The sequence below is a fragment of the Dama dama genome, chromosome 30 (assembly GCF_033118175.1).
Source record: "Dama dama isolate Ldn47 chromosome 30, ASM3311817v1, whole genome shotgun sequence".
Taxonomy (NCBI): Eukaryota; Metazoa; Chordata; class Mammalia; order Artiodactyla; family Cervidae; genus Dama; species Dama dama.
Window position 1 is genome coordinate 44,943,145 of NC_083710.1, and position 16,571 is coordinate 44,959,715.

A 16,571-nucleotide genomic window follows, 5' to 3' on the forward strand; every position below is an offset into this window, starting at 1 on the left:
TTCACAGTTTGTATGGAAATACAAAAAAACCTCGAATAGCCAAAGTAATCTTGAGAAAGAAGAATGGAACTGGAGGAATCAACCTGCCTGACTTCAGACTCTACTACAAATCCAGTCATCAAGACAGTATGGTACTGGCATAAAGACAGAAATATAGATCAATGGAACAGAATAGAAAGCCCAGAGATAAATCCACGAACCTATGGACACCTTATCTTTGACAAAGGAGGCAAGGATATACAATGGAAAAAAGACAACCTCTTTAACAAGTGGTGCTGGGAAAACTGGTCAACCACTTGTAAAAGAATGAAACTAGAACACTTTCTAACACCATACACAAAAATAAACTCAAAATGGATTAAAGATCTAAATGTAAGACCAGAAACTATAAAACTCCTAGAGGAGAACATAGGCAAAACACTCTCCGACATAAACCACAGCAAGATCCTCTATGACCCACCTCCCAGAATATTGGAAATAAAAGCAAAACTAAACAAATGGGACCTAATGAAACTTAAAAGCTTTTGCACTACAAAGGAAACTATAAGTAAGGTGAAAAGACAGCCCTCAGATTGGGAGAAAATAATAGCAAATGAAGAAACAGACAAAGGATTAATCTCAAAAATATACAAGCAACTCCTGAAGCTCAATTCCAGAAAAATAAATGACCCAATCAAAAAATGGGCCAAAGAACTAAACAGACATTTCTCCAAAGAAGACATACAGATGGCTAACAAACACATGAAAAGATGCTCAACATCACTCATTATCAGAGAAATGCAAATCAAAACCACAATGAGGTACCATTACACGCCAGTCAGGATGGCTGCTATCCAAAAGTCTACAAGCAATAAATGCTGGAGAGGGTGTGGAGAAAAGGGAACCCTCTTACACTGTTGGTGGGAATGCAAACTAGTACAGCCTTTATGGAAAACAGTGTGGAGATTTCTTAAAAAACTGGAAATAGAACGGCCATATGACCCAGCAATCCCACTTCTGGGCATACACACTGAGGAAACCAGATCTGAAAGAGACACGTGCACCCGAATGTTCATCGCAGCACTGTTTATAATAGCCAGAACATGGAAGCAACCTAGATGCCCATCAGCAGATGAATGGATAAGGAAGCTGTGGTACATATACACCATGGAATATTACTCAGCCGTTAAAAAGAATTCATTTGAACCAGTCCTAATGAGATGGATGAAGCTGGAGCCCCTTACACAGAGTGAAGTAAGCCAGAAAGATAAAGAACATTACAGCATACTATCACATATATATGGAATTTAGAAAGATGGTAACGATAACCCTATATGCAAAACAGAAAAAGAGACACGGATGTACAGAACAGACTTTTGAACTCTGTGGGAGAATGTGAGGGTGGGATATTTCAAAAGAACAGCATGTATGCTATCTATGGTGAAACAGATCACCAGCCCAGGTGGGATGCATGAGACAAGTGCTCCAGCCTGGTGCACTGGGAGGACTCGGGGGAATCGGGTGGAGAGGGAGGTGGGAGCAGGGATCGGGATGAGGAATACGTGTAAATCCATGGCTGATTCATATCAATGTATGACAAAACCCACTGAAATGTTGTGAAGTGATTGGCCTCCAACTAATAAAAAAAAAAAAGATTAAAAAAAATAAGAAAAAAGAAAAAAAAAAAAAAATGGGCCAAAGAACTAAACAGACATTTCTCCAAAGAAGACATACAGATGGCTAACAAATCCATGAAAAGATGCTCAACATCACTCATTATCAGAGAAATGCAAATCAAAACCACAATGAGGTACCGCTACACGCCAGTCAGGATGGCTGCTATCCAAAAGTCTACAAGCAATAAATGCTGGAGAGGGTGTGGAGAAAAGGGAACCCTCTTACACTATTGGTGGGAATGCAAACTAGTACAGCCGCTATGGAGAACAGTGTGGAGATTCCTTAAAAAACTGGAAATAGAACTGCCATATGACCCAGCAATCCCACTTCTGGGTATACACACCGAGGAAACCAGATCTAAAAGAGATACATGCACCCCAATGTTCATCACAGCACTGTTTATAATAGCCAAGACATGGAAGCAACCTAGATGCCCATCAGCAGACGAATGGATAAGGAAGCTGTGGTACATATACACCATGGAATATTACTCAGTTATTAAAATGAATTCATTTGAATCAGTTTTAATGAGATGGATGAAACTGGAGCCCCTTATACAGAGTGAAGTAAGCCAGAAAGATAAAGACCAATACAGTAGACTAACGCACATATATGGAATTTAAAAAGATGGTAACGATAACCCTATGTGCAAAACAGAAAAAGAGACACGGATGTACAGAACAGACTTTTGGACTCTGTGGGAGAAGGCGAGGGTGGGATGTTTTGAGAGAACAGCATCAAAACATGTATATTATCAAGGGTGAAACAGATCACCAGCCCAGGTTGGATGCATGAGACAAGTGCTCAGGGCTGGTGCATTGGGAAGACCCAGAGAGATGGGGTGGGGAGGGATGTGGGAGTGGGGATTGGGATGGGGAATACATGTAAATCCATGGCTGATTCATGTCAATGTATGGTAAAATCCACTACAATATTGTAAAGTAATTAGCCTCCAACTAATAAAAATAAATGAAAAATATATATATGAAAAAAATACAACATTCAAAAAACTAAAAAAAAAAAAAAAAAAAAAATTTAGGTCTTAGCAATATTATTTGCACCTGTCTTCTCAGGCAAGAGATAAAAAGAATTTGTGTTTCAAATATGACTTAATCAAACTTAAAATATAATGTACAGCAGAGGAAATCATCAGAAAAATGAAAAGGTAACCCTTTGAATGGGATAAAATATTTGTAAAGCATATATCCAGTAAGGATTTAAAATTTTAAAAACGCATAAAGATCTCATACAATTCAACAGCAAAAAAGACAACTCCCAGTTGAGAAACGGACAGAAGACCTGACTAGGGAATTCTTCAAAGAAGACATACAGAGGGCCAACAGGCACATTAAAACTTCTCAACATCATCAGTCATGAGATATGCAAATCAAAACCACAGAAACATCATCTCACACCTGTCAAAATGGTGATCATCACAAAGAAAAGAAATAACAAGTTTCAGCAAAGATGTGGAGAAAAGATATCTTAGCATACTGTGTGTGGGAATATAATTTGGTATAGCCACTATGGAAAACAGTATGAAGATTACTGAAAAAATTAAAAATAGAATTACTATATGATCTAGAAGTTACACCCTTGAGTATATATCTGAAGAAAATGGAAGCATTAATTTGAAAATAAATATACAACCCAGTCTTCATATCTACATTATTTCCAGCAGCCTATATCTGGAAGCAACTTAAGTGTTCATAAACTGATTAATGGATAAAGAAGAAGTGGTATATATATAAAGTGGAATATAAATCAGTCACCAAAAAAATAAATCTTGCCATTTGTGATAATACGGATGAACCTGGAGGTTATTATGCTTGGTGAAAAAAACAGAGAAATATAAATATTGTATATTCTCATTTATGTATGGAATCTAAAAAATAAAACAAATGAGGTAATATAATAGAAAGAGACAGATATAGGGAACAAGCTAATCATTACTAGAGGGCAGAGAGGTTAAGGCTTGGGCATGATATGTAAAGAAATTAAGAGACACAAATTACTAAGACTGTAATAAACAAGTAACAAATATGTAATTACATATAATGTAAATATAAGTTCAGTTCAGTCACTCAGTCATGTCTGACTCTTTATGACCCCATGAATCACAGCACACCAGGCCTCCCTGTCCATCACCAAATCCTGGAGTCTACCCAAACTCATCTCCATCGAGTCAGTGAAGCCATCCAGCCATCTCATCCTCTGTCGCCCCCTTCTCCTCTTGGCCCCAATTCTTCCCAGCTTTAGGGTCTCTTCCAATGAGTCAGCACTTTTTATGAGGTGGCCAAAGTATTGGAGTTTCAGCTTCAGCATCAGTCCTTCCAGTGAACACCCAGGACTTATCTCCTAGAGGATACACTGGTTGGATCTCCTTGCAATCCAAGGGACTCTCAAGAATCTTCTCCAACACCACAGTTCAAAAGCATCAATTCTTCGGCGCTCAGCCTTCTTCACAGTCCAACTCTCAGAACCATACATGACTACTAGAGAAACCATAGCCTTGACAAGACAGACCTTTGATGGCAAATTAATGTCTCTGCTTTTAAATATGCTGTCTAGGTTGGTCATAACTTTCACTCCAAGGAGTAAGCGTCTTTGAATTTCATGGCTGCAATCACCATCTACAGTGATTTTGGAGCCCCCCAAAATAAAGTCTGACACTGTTTCCACTGTTTCCCCATCTATTTCCCATGAAGTGATGGGATCAGATGCCATGATCTTAGTTTTCTGAATGTTGAGCTTTAAGCCAACTTTTTCACTCTCTTCTTTCACTTTTATCAAGAGACTTTTTAGTTCCTCTTCACTTTCTGCCATAAGGGTGGTGTCATCTGCATATCAGAGTTTATTGATATTTCTCCTGGCAATCTTGAATCCAGCTTGTGCTTCTTCCAGCCCAGCGTTTCTCATGATGTACTCTGCATATAATTTAAATAAGCAGGGTGACGATGTACAGCCTTGACCTACTCCTTTTCCTATTTGGAACCAGTCCGTGTGATCAAATTCGCTAATTTTCTATGATTATGCTTTCAGTGTGTCTGCCCTCTGATGCCCTCTTGCAACACCTGCCATCTTACTTGGGTTTCTCTTACCTTGGACGTGGGGTCTCTCCTCACGGCTGCTCCAGCAAAGTGCAGCCACTGCTCCTTACTTTGGACGAGGGGTATCTCCTCACGGCCGCCCCTCCTGACCTTGAACGTGGAGTAGCTCCTCTCGCCCTTCCTGCCTCCGCGTAACCACCACTCCTTGGACGTGGGGTTTCTCCTCTCAGCCGCCACTCCTGACCTTCCATGTGGGGTAGCTCCTCTTGGTCGAGCTTCTTCGCAGCAGCCACACTTCTGCGACCAATATAGACAATATTTTATAACTTATACGGAGTATAAGCTATGAAAATATCAGATCACTATTTTGTACACACAAAAGTAGTATGATATTGTAAGTCAATTATACTTTAATTTAAAAAAAAGATAATTTTTACCAACTTTGTTTGCCACATACATCCCACTAATTGCAAGTGTGTATATGTTCTCTGTCATCCTTTCTGTCATCATGGATGCTATATTTTTTGTGTACCTGAGACCAAATCATTTATTTGTACATTACAGTTTGTGTTATTGTTTCTCAGGCATATCACTCTAAAAACTTTCTCTTTTTTCTCCATCATAAATTTCTCTATCCATACTAAATCAATTCCATCAATTTACAAGGATAAAGTTGATTTTATTCATTGAGGAAAATCATCTACTACATGTTGAAAGATAGCTCTCCATGGATCTATTACAATTGTGCACTTGTGTACAAGTGTGTGTACAAAAGTGAAGCCCTGTGTGTTTGTTCCAGATGAGTTTTTCAAGGAAGTCTGTATAGGAATCAGCTTGGGAAAATAGAGAGAGTGTCTCCTGCTGGAATAAAAGGAGAACTTTTTTACAGCTATTTATTTATGTTATGCTAAAGCCTTTGTGCGGATTGCAAGAAACCATGGAAAATGCTTAAAGAGATGGGAATACCAGACCACCTTAACTTGTCTCCTGAGAAAACTCTATGCAGGTCAAGAAGCAACAGTCAGAACCAGACATGAAAGAGTGGACTGGTTCAAACTTGGGAAAGGAACACCACAAGGCTGCATATTGTCACCCTGCTTACTTGGCTTATATGTAGAGTATATCATGTAAAATGCTGAATTGGATGAATCTCTAGCTGGAATCAAGATTGCTTGGAGAAATACCAATAACTGCAGATGTGCAGATGATACCACTCTAATGGCAGAAGGCGAAGAGGAAATAAAGCACCTCCGATGAGGGTGAAAGAGGAAAGTGAAAAAACTGACTTAAAACTCAACATTCAAAAAACTGAGATCATAGCATCTGCTCCTATCGCTTCATGGCAAATAGAAAGGTGGGGGAATGGAAATAGTTACAGATTTTATTTATTTGAGCTCCAAAATTACTGCTGAAAGTAACTGTACCCACAAAATTAAAAGGCTCTTGCTTCTTGGAAGGAAAGCTATGACCAGCCTAGACTGCATATTTGAAAGCAGAGACATCTCTTTGCTGTCAAAGGTCCGTATAGTGAGTGCTATGGTTTTTCCGGTAGTTACGTACCAATGTGAGACTTGGACCCGAAAGAAGGCTGAGCACTGAAGAATGATGCTTTTGAATTGTGGTGCTGGAGAAGACTCTTTAGAATCCTTTGGACAGCAAGGAGATAAAGCCACCCAATCCTAAAAGAAATCAAACCTGGATATTCACTAGAAGCACTGATGCTGAAGCTGAAGCTCCAATACTTTGGCCACCTGATGTGAAGAGCAGTCTCACTGGAAGAGGCCCTGATGATGGGAAAGATTGAAGGCAAAAAGAGAAGGGGGTGGCAGAGGATGAGATGGTTAATAACATCACCAACTCAATGGACATGACTTTGAGCAAACTCCAGGAGATACTGAAGGAAAGGGAAGTCTGGAGCTCTGCAGTCCATGGGGTTGTAAAGAGTTGGACACGACTTAATGACTAACCATATATGAGTCAGGTCCCTTAAACTCAGACTTTTCTTTTCTTTTGGAACTCAAAGGACAGATCTGTTGAAAAGGTTGAAGCTACAACTACTTCTATTCTTATGAGTAATATGTTATCTTTCATCTGCGACTCAATATTGGTAAGTCTTCTACTAGTATTTATGAAATTGCACTAAGTTAAATTGTAAGATTGCAAGGAAGGTAAAGTACAGACTCTTTTTATTGCTATCCATTTTATTTGTTTTATACACTCAATTATCTCATATCTTTTGCAACAAAACTCTTTGAAACTGTTACCTATATTTATGATCTCAAATTCCACTCCTCTCATTCTAATTGTATCACTCCATAGAAATCACTATTGAAATTGAACTTAAATTTGCTTAATCCAATAGTCACTTCTTAAATCTCATCTTTCACTATTCGTAACCAACATTTAATACATTTGATCACACTTTTTATCCAGTTTCAAGGTGTTTCTTCACTCAGCTTCCAGATCAATACCATTATGATCTCTGTTCTTCCACTTTAAATGCCCGTTTTCAGTAGATTTCAGCAGATTTCTCATCACTTTTCTAAGATTCCATCTTTTACAATTAAATGGATTGGTCTTAAAACACTCTTTTCTTTCAACATGCAATTCCTTTAATGCTTACCTCTATTAGCATCAAGGTTTTAATTATTCGTAGACACTGAAAACCAGCATATTTTTATCTATAGACCAGATCTTTTCTTAAAATACACATTCACTTCCAACTGCTTGACACATTCATTTGGAAGTAAAATTGGTGTATCAAACTTAACACCTCTAAAACTATACTACTTGTTCCCCCCATAAGCCTATTCCTTTTGCAACATTTAATTCTGCATAATGTCAACCACATACTTTAAGTTGCTTAGGCCAAAAACCTTAAAATTTTCTTTAAAGTCTCTCTTTTTCTCTTGCCACAAATCCAATCTCTTCTCAAATTCCTTTGTCTCTAAATTAAATTATATATAGTCTATATATTCTCTTTCCACCTCCACTGCCACACCTTGTCTAAATCATCATGATCTATCTAGTTCACTGCAGTAACCTCCTAAAAGATTTCAATATTTCTGTTCTTATTTCTAAATATTATTCTTATTAAAGTAGCCAAAATAACTAGTATCCTATAAAATGAACGTCTTTACTTCTGGGCTCAAAATTCTCTGTTAGATTTCCAATTCCTGCAAAGTATAAAACATAATCCTTACAGTGACCAATAAAATTCTTACATCATATTTTATCTTCTTTATTCTCTGACTCACTCTGCCTAATTTATGTTGGTTTCTTTGATGTTCCTCAAACACTTCAGGTATATTCCATCTTCAAAGTGCTGACGCTTCCTCCACATAGACGCAAAGCTTATCCCCTTACATCACTTATGATCATGGCTTCAATGTCACCTTTTCCCTTAAACTTGTAACTCCCTGAGCACATGATAATTCTGTGTGTTTGTACCCTTTTTTCTTCCTTAGTTATAGGTAATTTCACATGATTTGTATTTTTACTTAAATATTAAGAGCTACATGTAGGCTCTATAAGGAAATTATTTTCTCCTCAAAAACTCATTCTATAAGCCAATGACAAGCCACTTCACTTCTTGCCTGCCTAGAGTATTCCATGGACAGAGGATTCTGGCAGGCTACAGTTCATGGGGTTGCAAAGAGTTGGACATGATTGAGCACAAGGAACATTCTAGTCCTTAGAATATAATTGGTTCACAGTAAATATTTGTTAAAGGAATGATGTACTTAATATAGACATATGTAGATGCAATATCTCAGAAAGCCTCCCACATATTATAAACTTTCTTTTAGGGACTGTTCTGGAAATACATAAACATTTTTCTTTTCTTCAAGTGAAAATTTTTGATTGACATTACTTTCTGGATTCTATTAATATAGTTAATATCTATAAGTAGTTTATCACATTTTATCAACATTCACTTGCTCATCAATCTATATTTTATGTAGAAAAAATGATTAATAATCTATATTTCTGCCCTCAAGGTTGTGGTCACTACTAGTAAATGGCAAGTGGCAAATTTTATTTATGCTAATAGGTTTTTCATTATGTGAACCATCAGATGCTCTTTTTGAGAGTTTTAAAAATCTCTTTCTTATCCTCATTTTCCAAGTCTAAGTTAATTATTCCTTCTTCCATATATTTTTTTTTTTTTTGAGAAAATTGAGTTTGTCAAAAATTTATGCAATTATCCATTGAGAAGAAGGGGGATATGTAGAGGGAGTGCTTTGAGCACAAGAAGAAGTTTGATCAGATGAGGATTAAGTCTGAAGATTATTATGTGTTGAATGGTGTTTCTCAGAAAGACACATTAAAATCCTATCCTGTGGTTTCTGTGAATATGAATGCATTTCAAAATAGTGTTTCTGAAAATGTAATCAAATTAAGACAAGATCATTAGAGTGAGCCTTAATCCAATACAAATGCAATGCAACACTCATGACTGATGACTTTATAAGAAGAGAAGGGACATAAAGAAAGAATATTATGTGTAGATGAGACAGAAATTAGAGTGATATATCTGCAAGCTAAGGAAAACCAAAGACTGGCAGCCGTCACCAGAAACTAAGAGCAGCGTGGAACAGAATTTGAGACTTCAGAAGTAATCAACCCTGGAAACAACTTGATTTCAGATGTCTGGCCTCCAAAACTGTGAGAAAGTTAATTTCTGTTGTTTTAATATATTGTTTCATGGTATTTTTTTTTTTAAATGAAAGCCCTAGGAAACTAATATCATTGGTATGTTCAGAAAACAGTGAAGAAGCTCATTATGTCCTATTGGACATAAGAGACCCAATGAATAGATTGAGTCAAGTAAGTTGTCAAGTAAGCTGTCAGGTAAGCTGTATCTTAGGCATTAGTTCTCAAATCTCACCAGCAATTCCTTGGCGACCTGGTGTGGTATGTGAGCAGTATGGCTACTTTACCTGCTTGTATTCTAAAGGCTAAAACAATGGGCTTCTTGTGTATTACAGTCATTGACAAATGAATCTTGATGGGTCTCTTAAAGTTTGCCATTAATTATAACCCTGGGGTCTTGAAATCCTGGAAAAGGGAGAATTTGAAATTCCCTTGGTAATAATGTAGATTAATGTATCTACAACATTGAACATTGCAGATGAAAGGCTTGAATTTGTATTTTAAGTCTAGGCATTTTAAAATATGCTCTAAGGTACATATTCCAGGTTGTCATCAAGATACATACTTGCTGCATATGTAAAATTATCTGTATATTTAGAATGGATATAACTCCTATATTTTTCTTTCTCTCAGCTATCTAGATATTATGAGCAAAATTGTTCTTTCTGTATTACTTCGGTTTTTGCTTAAGTAACCTGTTTTGAATTTTAGTGCCTTTGAAACAACATGGAATTTACAAATCAAATACATACATTTAAGACCTCTTTGGGTTACACACTGTCATTTAAACTTTAACAACCTGAATTTTCTTGAGTTTTAATAACTTCTTATGTAAAAATGTGAAGAATAGTACCTAAAATTATTAAAAATGACTAGGCCAACTATATACAAATTATTATAATTAAACAAAAAAAATTATTACCGTCTAAACATAAACAAGAGTCCCCAGCCCAGTGAATTTGTAAGAGAATTAATTATATATTTTATGAAATTCTGGGAAAGAATTTTATTCCTTAAGAGTTTGAATGATTGAGCAAAGTATTACAAACCACCAAGAGCTACCTACTGGGGGTAATTATTTTATTTTATTAAACATCTCAAAATATTGATTGGGATCCTTCATTTGTATGAAATTATATCCATGCCATTAAGTTTTTTTCTTAAAGTTTCTCTGTGTCTTATGCAAAGGATTTGAAAGTAATAGTTGAAAGTAAATCTGTATATTTCAATTGTGTAGAATGACTATCAGGCCAGTAAAACTGAATTGTGAACATTAAAATCTACTAAATTTTTCAGAAGAAAATTTTCAAAATAAAACAAAACAATAGAAGTGATTAAGTCATCTTTGAAGCATAGGACAAAGAAGTAAAACTATAAATGTTGAAAGTGTCTCTGGCATTGCCACCTGAATGACGTGTCCTCATTTAGAGACAAATCCTTAGGTCCACACCTATATCGGAGTAGTTATGAGCTTTCTACTGGCTTTTGCTGGTACCAAACCTGAAATCAGAGAAGGCAATGGCAACTCACTCCAGTACTCTTGCCTGGAAATTCCCATGGATGGAGGAGCCTGGTAGGCTGCAGTCCATGGGGTCACTGAGAGTTGGACATGACTGAAAGGCTTCACTTTCACTTTTCACTTTCCTGCATTGGAGAAGGAAATGGCCACACACTCCAGTGTTCTTGCCTGGAGAATCCCAGGGACGAGTGAGCCTGGTGGGCTGCCGTCTATGGGGTCTCACAGAGTCGGACAAGACTGAAGCGACTTAGCAGCAGCAGCAGCAGCAAACCTGAAATAAGGACTTGGAAAGTGACATATTATGAGATTCTGGCAAGAGAGCAAGGGAAGTTTGTCAAGGATGCAGATGAAGCCAGGATAAAGTGAAAGTCAGTATAAGTCTGATTTCATTGTGAAGTTTATGCTTTCATACTGTGAGATGTAAACCCCTGGGATTTCTGCTCTCTACATTTGTGGGTAAGGGGGAGGTGGGCCAATGACTCAAGGGCAGTCCTCCAAAATGAGCCACAGGCATACATTAGTGAAAGCAAATTCACACCTTAGTAAGAGGATGGTTCACAGACACAGGAAAAAATGGTGGGCAGGGGGGCAGATAATCTCAGCTATCTGGGCAGCGCTTATGTTACCCCTATCTCTTTTATTAACTTCTGCAGAAAAGTTGAATCCTCTGGGTTTTGAATCCTCAGTATATAAGCACACTTCTGCAGAGCTCATTGACTTCACAGACAATTACGTGTATCTAGTGTAATCCAACAGAGGATTATTTACAGTTTATTTGCAGCCTGTTTAATTGGGAAAATATTTTTAAATCCAAATGAAAATATGACTATAATTCTATATCAAAATTATTTGAGTAATCATTAGGCAGCACAAAAATGCATGATTTTAGGATTTTTAAATCATCCCTTTAATAAAAATATGCCTCTTTCTACAGGAAAGCACAATGCTCTATGAATAATTAATCATTTCAAGTTACATATTCTTAACTAGGAGTGTAACATAACAGGAAGACTATTAGTTTTTAACATATTAATAACTAGCTCTGGGAACCTAAGAATATCTCAGTTATCTCTCCTTGCCCTTTGTATTCTTATCTGTAAAATGGGGATTATAAGAACTGCCAGATATATTTCACATAGCTGTACTTAACATATGCATTAATGTAAAAATAGCACATTTTAAAAATAAAATAAATTATGAACCTTAAAGATGAACCATTATTATAAATAGGTTTGACAGAAGCATGTCTATGTGGGAATGATAGGCTTATATGCCCGATTAAATTCAAACAACAGAAAAGGATGTATTGATATTAATAAACTAGCAGGATATGATTTTAATTGGATGCATGGATCAAATATCTGATTTCTTAATTACTGTGTATTCCAAAGTGATTAGACAATTTCCTAAAGCTAAGATTAAACAATTCACTTTCTGATAATTGTCTTTGTATTATTAAGCTCTGTTGTTCCATGTGGAATAAACCTGAAAATTGGCATCTATATTTACAACACAGCTGTGTTTCAATAAGCCTAAATTTGCTCCTTTGCTCAATGGTTAATATTCCAGTAGCTGGAAATATTTGTGAACACTAAGTACACAGTAGGCAGTGAGTTCCTTTCAAGATACTTTTAGAAATCACAGTCATATCCATAAAAGATTCATCATTTACTTTTTCCTTTTAGTAAGCATTACAGGAGTAAGTCTGCAGACAGCTACACTTATAACATCAAGTTAAGCACTTCATCTTCTACAATATGGTATTGGAAGCAATACATTTTTCAATTTCTTTCAGGATAAACTGATAAAAGTTCTATATTGGCCTTAAATTTAGCAATTCCACTAAGTTGAATAATTTTTATCTTCAGTTTGCAGTTTCTTAGATACCTCTGGGTATTTTCCGGTTTTATCTTTGTTGCCAGAAGTATTTATGCATTAAACTGGAACCGGAGACACTTTAACCAACTTGATCTTTATTATACTGGTACATGGGTTACTACTTAGAGATTAACAAGCCAGTGAAAGTGCTTTCTGGGGATAGTGAGTCCACTGTGTTGAGAGGGTCAAAAGCATTATCTATTTCAAATTCTAAAGGCTAGGAAACAACTATAATGTGTTGCACATCCCTCTTCAACTACTGTTATAATGTATACCACTGGGCCTGTTATACTTCCTATTATTGTTTAGTTTTATGCAATAATAAAATTTTTAAAGTTCAGCCTTTAGCAAAAATCAATAATTTTTGATTGTCTATTGTCTGTGTTAAAAAAAAAAATTCCTTGGATTCTATCATAGATTCAAAGCATCAGTCATTTATTTCAATGTGTTGAGTGTAAGATATTTTACAGAGAAAAAAATCAAGCTGCTTAAATTATTAAGATTGCATTAGTAGACAGGAACTGCATTTTAAGATCAATCTGTGGGGAGATATTATCATAAATTCAATTTTACTTGTTTAAATGGCAATATGTATGTGAAACTGAAAAATAAAGCATTTTGACTAATTGGCAATAAATGTAATGGAGAATTAAAAATTATTCTTAAGATATGGCATGTTGTTTCTCACAGAAAAGAGCAGTTATAATATTTCTCTATTGCATATTCTAGTAGAATTTTGCATATTCTAGGAGGAATCTAATATCTTCTTAATACAGGTACTACACTATTATGACCAAGATTAAAACTGGAAATATAGATTTAATAGATTATGTATGCAGTTTTAAAGTTGTGCTATTATAGAGCAATATTAAAATATCAAACTCATTTCTAAGCAAATTTAATCTTTTGAAGTAAAATATTTGGATATATTTTTATGGTAAAACAATTTACAGACAATGTTTTTCCTAGATGTGGTTTTCTATTATTATAACAAACTTTATCTATGACAATGTTTTTTCTTTACTTTATCTGATTTTCTAAATTAAAAATGCAATAAAACTTGAAATAATTTCCTGTCAAAACCATGAAATACACTACACATTGTTGCTTTTCAAAAATATCCCATAAGGATTTAAATCTGTAAACTGTACTTTTCATTTTTTGCTATGAGATAGACCCCTATAACAAAACAAAATGTCATATTTTTTTCCCCAAATTATTTATCTTCCTTCTCCCATTCAAAACTTCTCCTTTTCTTTGAAATGTTCTTGCTTTTGTTGGCCTTATTATTGGAAAAACAGAAGAATTTCTTATTTTTTTTTGTTTGCTTTCTTATTAGAATATGTTACAATTTTTCAAATCAAACTGCTATTTTTCTGCCATTTTCAGAATTGGTTCTAATGCTGTATTTTCACATCTCTAAAAGTAAACTCAATATAATAAATGTGTTTATTATATTTTTTCTAAACTTTTCAATTAAAAAAAGAAATTGTCACACTTTAACTATAAAACCACACATATATTAAAATTAATAGAATGGCAAAACTATACAATGTTAATTATAACCAAATAACACTGGAAGTCATCAAATATGTTATTCTAAAAAAGTTTTCAGAAAGAATATTGCCAAGAATAAGAATAATCATCTCACTATAATGATAAGATTAACCAAATGCAAATAGTAACAAGAAAGGCAATGACAGATATGAACATAGAAAGTGATAAAATTGAAAACATTCACAATAAGAATCAATGAATCCAAAAGTTCTTTTCTTTGAAAAGATGAGTAAAATTCTTAAACTTCTACTCAGACTAATCATGAAAGAAAAGGACAGAATATGAGTTACCAGTATCAAAGACAAGAGGGTATATTACTACATATATCTAAAATATTAAAATTCTAGTAAGAAAATATTATAGCAGTCTATTAGGCAAAGTTTGTGAAATATACTAATTTCTACACACACCACAGTAAGTTAAGTACATTTTGTGAAATATACTAATTTCTTGAAACACAATAGTACTTAAAATCACTCAAGAAAAAAAGTGATAGCCTAAATAGACCTACAACCATTAAGGAATATTAATTTATAATTACAAAAATCTTTCAACAAAGAAAAATTCAAGCCCAGATGATATAGTAAATTCTACCAAACATTTAAGGAAAATCAGTATCAATTTTATATAAATGCTTACAATTTATTCAGAGGAATAGCTCCATCTTATGTCATTAGGCCAACATTATGCTAACAATAAACCTTGAAAAAGATAGTAGTGAAAGATTTTTAGGTGCTCCTTTGACCCCACTCTCTGCATGCTTATATTCTTATATTATCAATCCCTTCATCATGTATATGGAAAAGGCCAGTAACTTACTTCTGAACAATAGAATGAGACAAAGGCAATGGGAAACTACTCTTGTGACTATATTATGTTATATAAAACTGTCCTAATAGGTTTGATCTTTATCCATCATCCAGTTCCAAAGCCACCTTTTTAGGTATCTACTAAAGCAATGTCCTACTTTTAGGTACCAATTTCTACTTTGGCCAGTTCTAGCAGCTATAATAAAGTAGCATAAACTGGATGACTTACAAATAGAAAGTTATTTCTCACAGGTCTAGAAGCTAGAAGACCAAAAACAGAGTTCCAGCTTGGTCGGTTCTGCTGAGGTCCCTGTTCTGGGTTGCAGACTGTATACTATGTCTTTTTGTAGCCTCATATAGCAGAAAGTGGTGGAGAGAGCCCACCTGGGTTTCTTTCGTAAGGGCACTAGTCTCATTGATGAGAATTCCACTCTTATGACCTAATTATCTTTCAAAGGCCCACCTCCTAACGCCATCACATTAGGGTTAAGATATCAATGTGAATTTGGGGGAAACATTTAGTTAATTACTGCCATATTGATTACTGGGAGTTGAAGGCAGTTAAGAGAGAGCAAATGCAGAAGAGTGCTCTGCCCCCTTCTTTCTGTCTAAAAGCAGATCATAACATTAATGATAGAAGAGTTTCCATCCCTGTATTAGGAAGAGAAAAACATTCTTATTACTAGGGTAATAAGAGTCAGCATTGAAATGGACCTATACAAATAAACCTAATGAAGTAACTCTTATCTTCCGTTAGTTTCTCCCATACATTTCCTAGTCATGGTCCTAAAATGTATGACTTTCAGTTCAATTCTCTTTTCTTATCAAATAACAAATTACTATTCTTTTTTTTAAAAAAAGATACATAAGCTTTTTAAGCTACTGTCTTCATATATTTATTTTTCTTTTGAAGATTTTCTATGTACACAGAGGAATATTCAAATGTGAATGCTTTTCTCCTTTTTCTCCTGTTAATTTATTTCATGTCAGTTTAGTTTGTAGGACTAGCCACATAACCTAACATAGGAGAAAGCTTGTTTTTTTCCCCCTATACTTGGAATTTCTTTTTTTCTTGACTTTTCATTTGGAGCTTCCCTTGTGGCTCAGCTGGTAAAGAATCTGCCTGCAATTTAGGAGACCTGGGTTCAATCCTGGGGTTGGGAAGATTCTCTGGAGAAAGCATAGGCTACCCACTCCAGTATTCTGGCCTGGAGAATTCCATGGACTGTATAGTCTATGGGGTTGCAAAGAGATGGACATGACTGAGTGACTTTCACTCACTTGCTTTCATTTGGAGCAAAATTGGTTGGCCTCGTATTTCTGCCTTGTCTGCAAAAAGAGACATCTGGAAACATGAGAAAGAAGAAAGTGGATATTCCATTGGTTATTTAATAAACAACCATATTCTTACCACAATCCTAAAGGAAATCAATCCTGAATATTCAT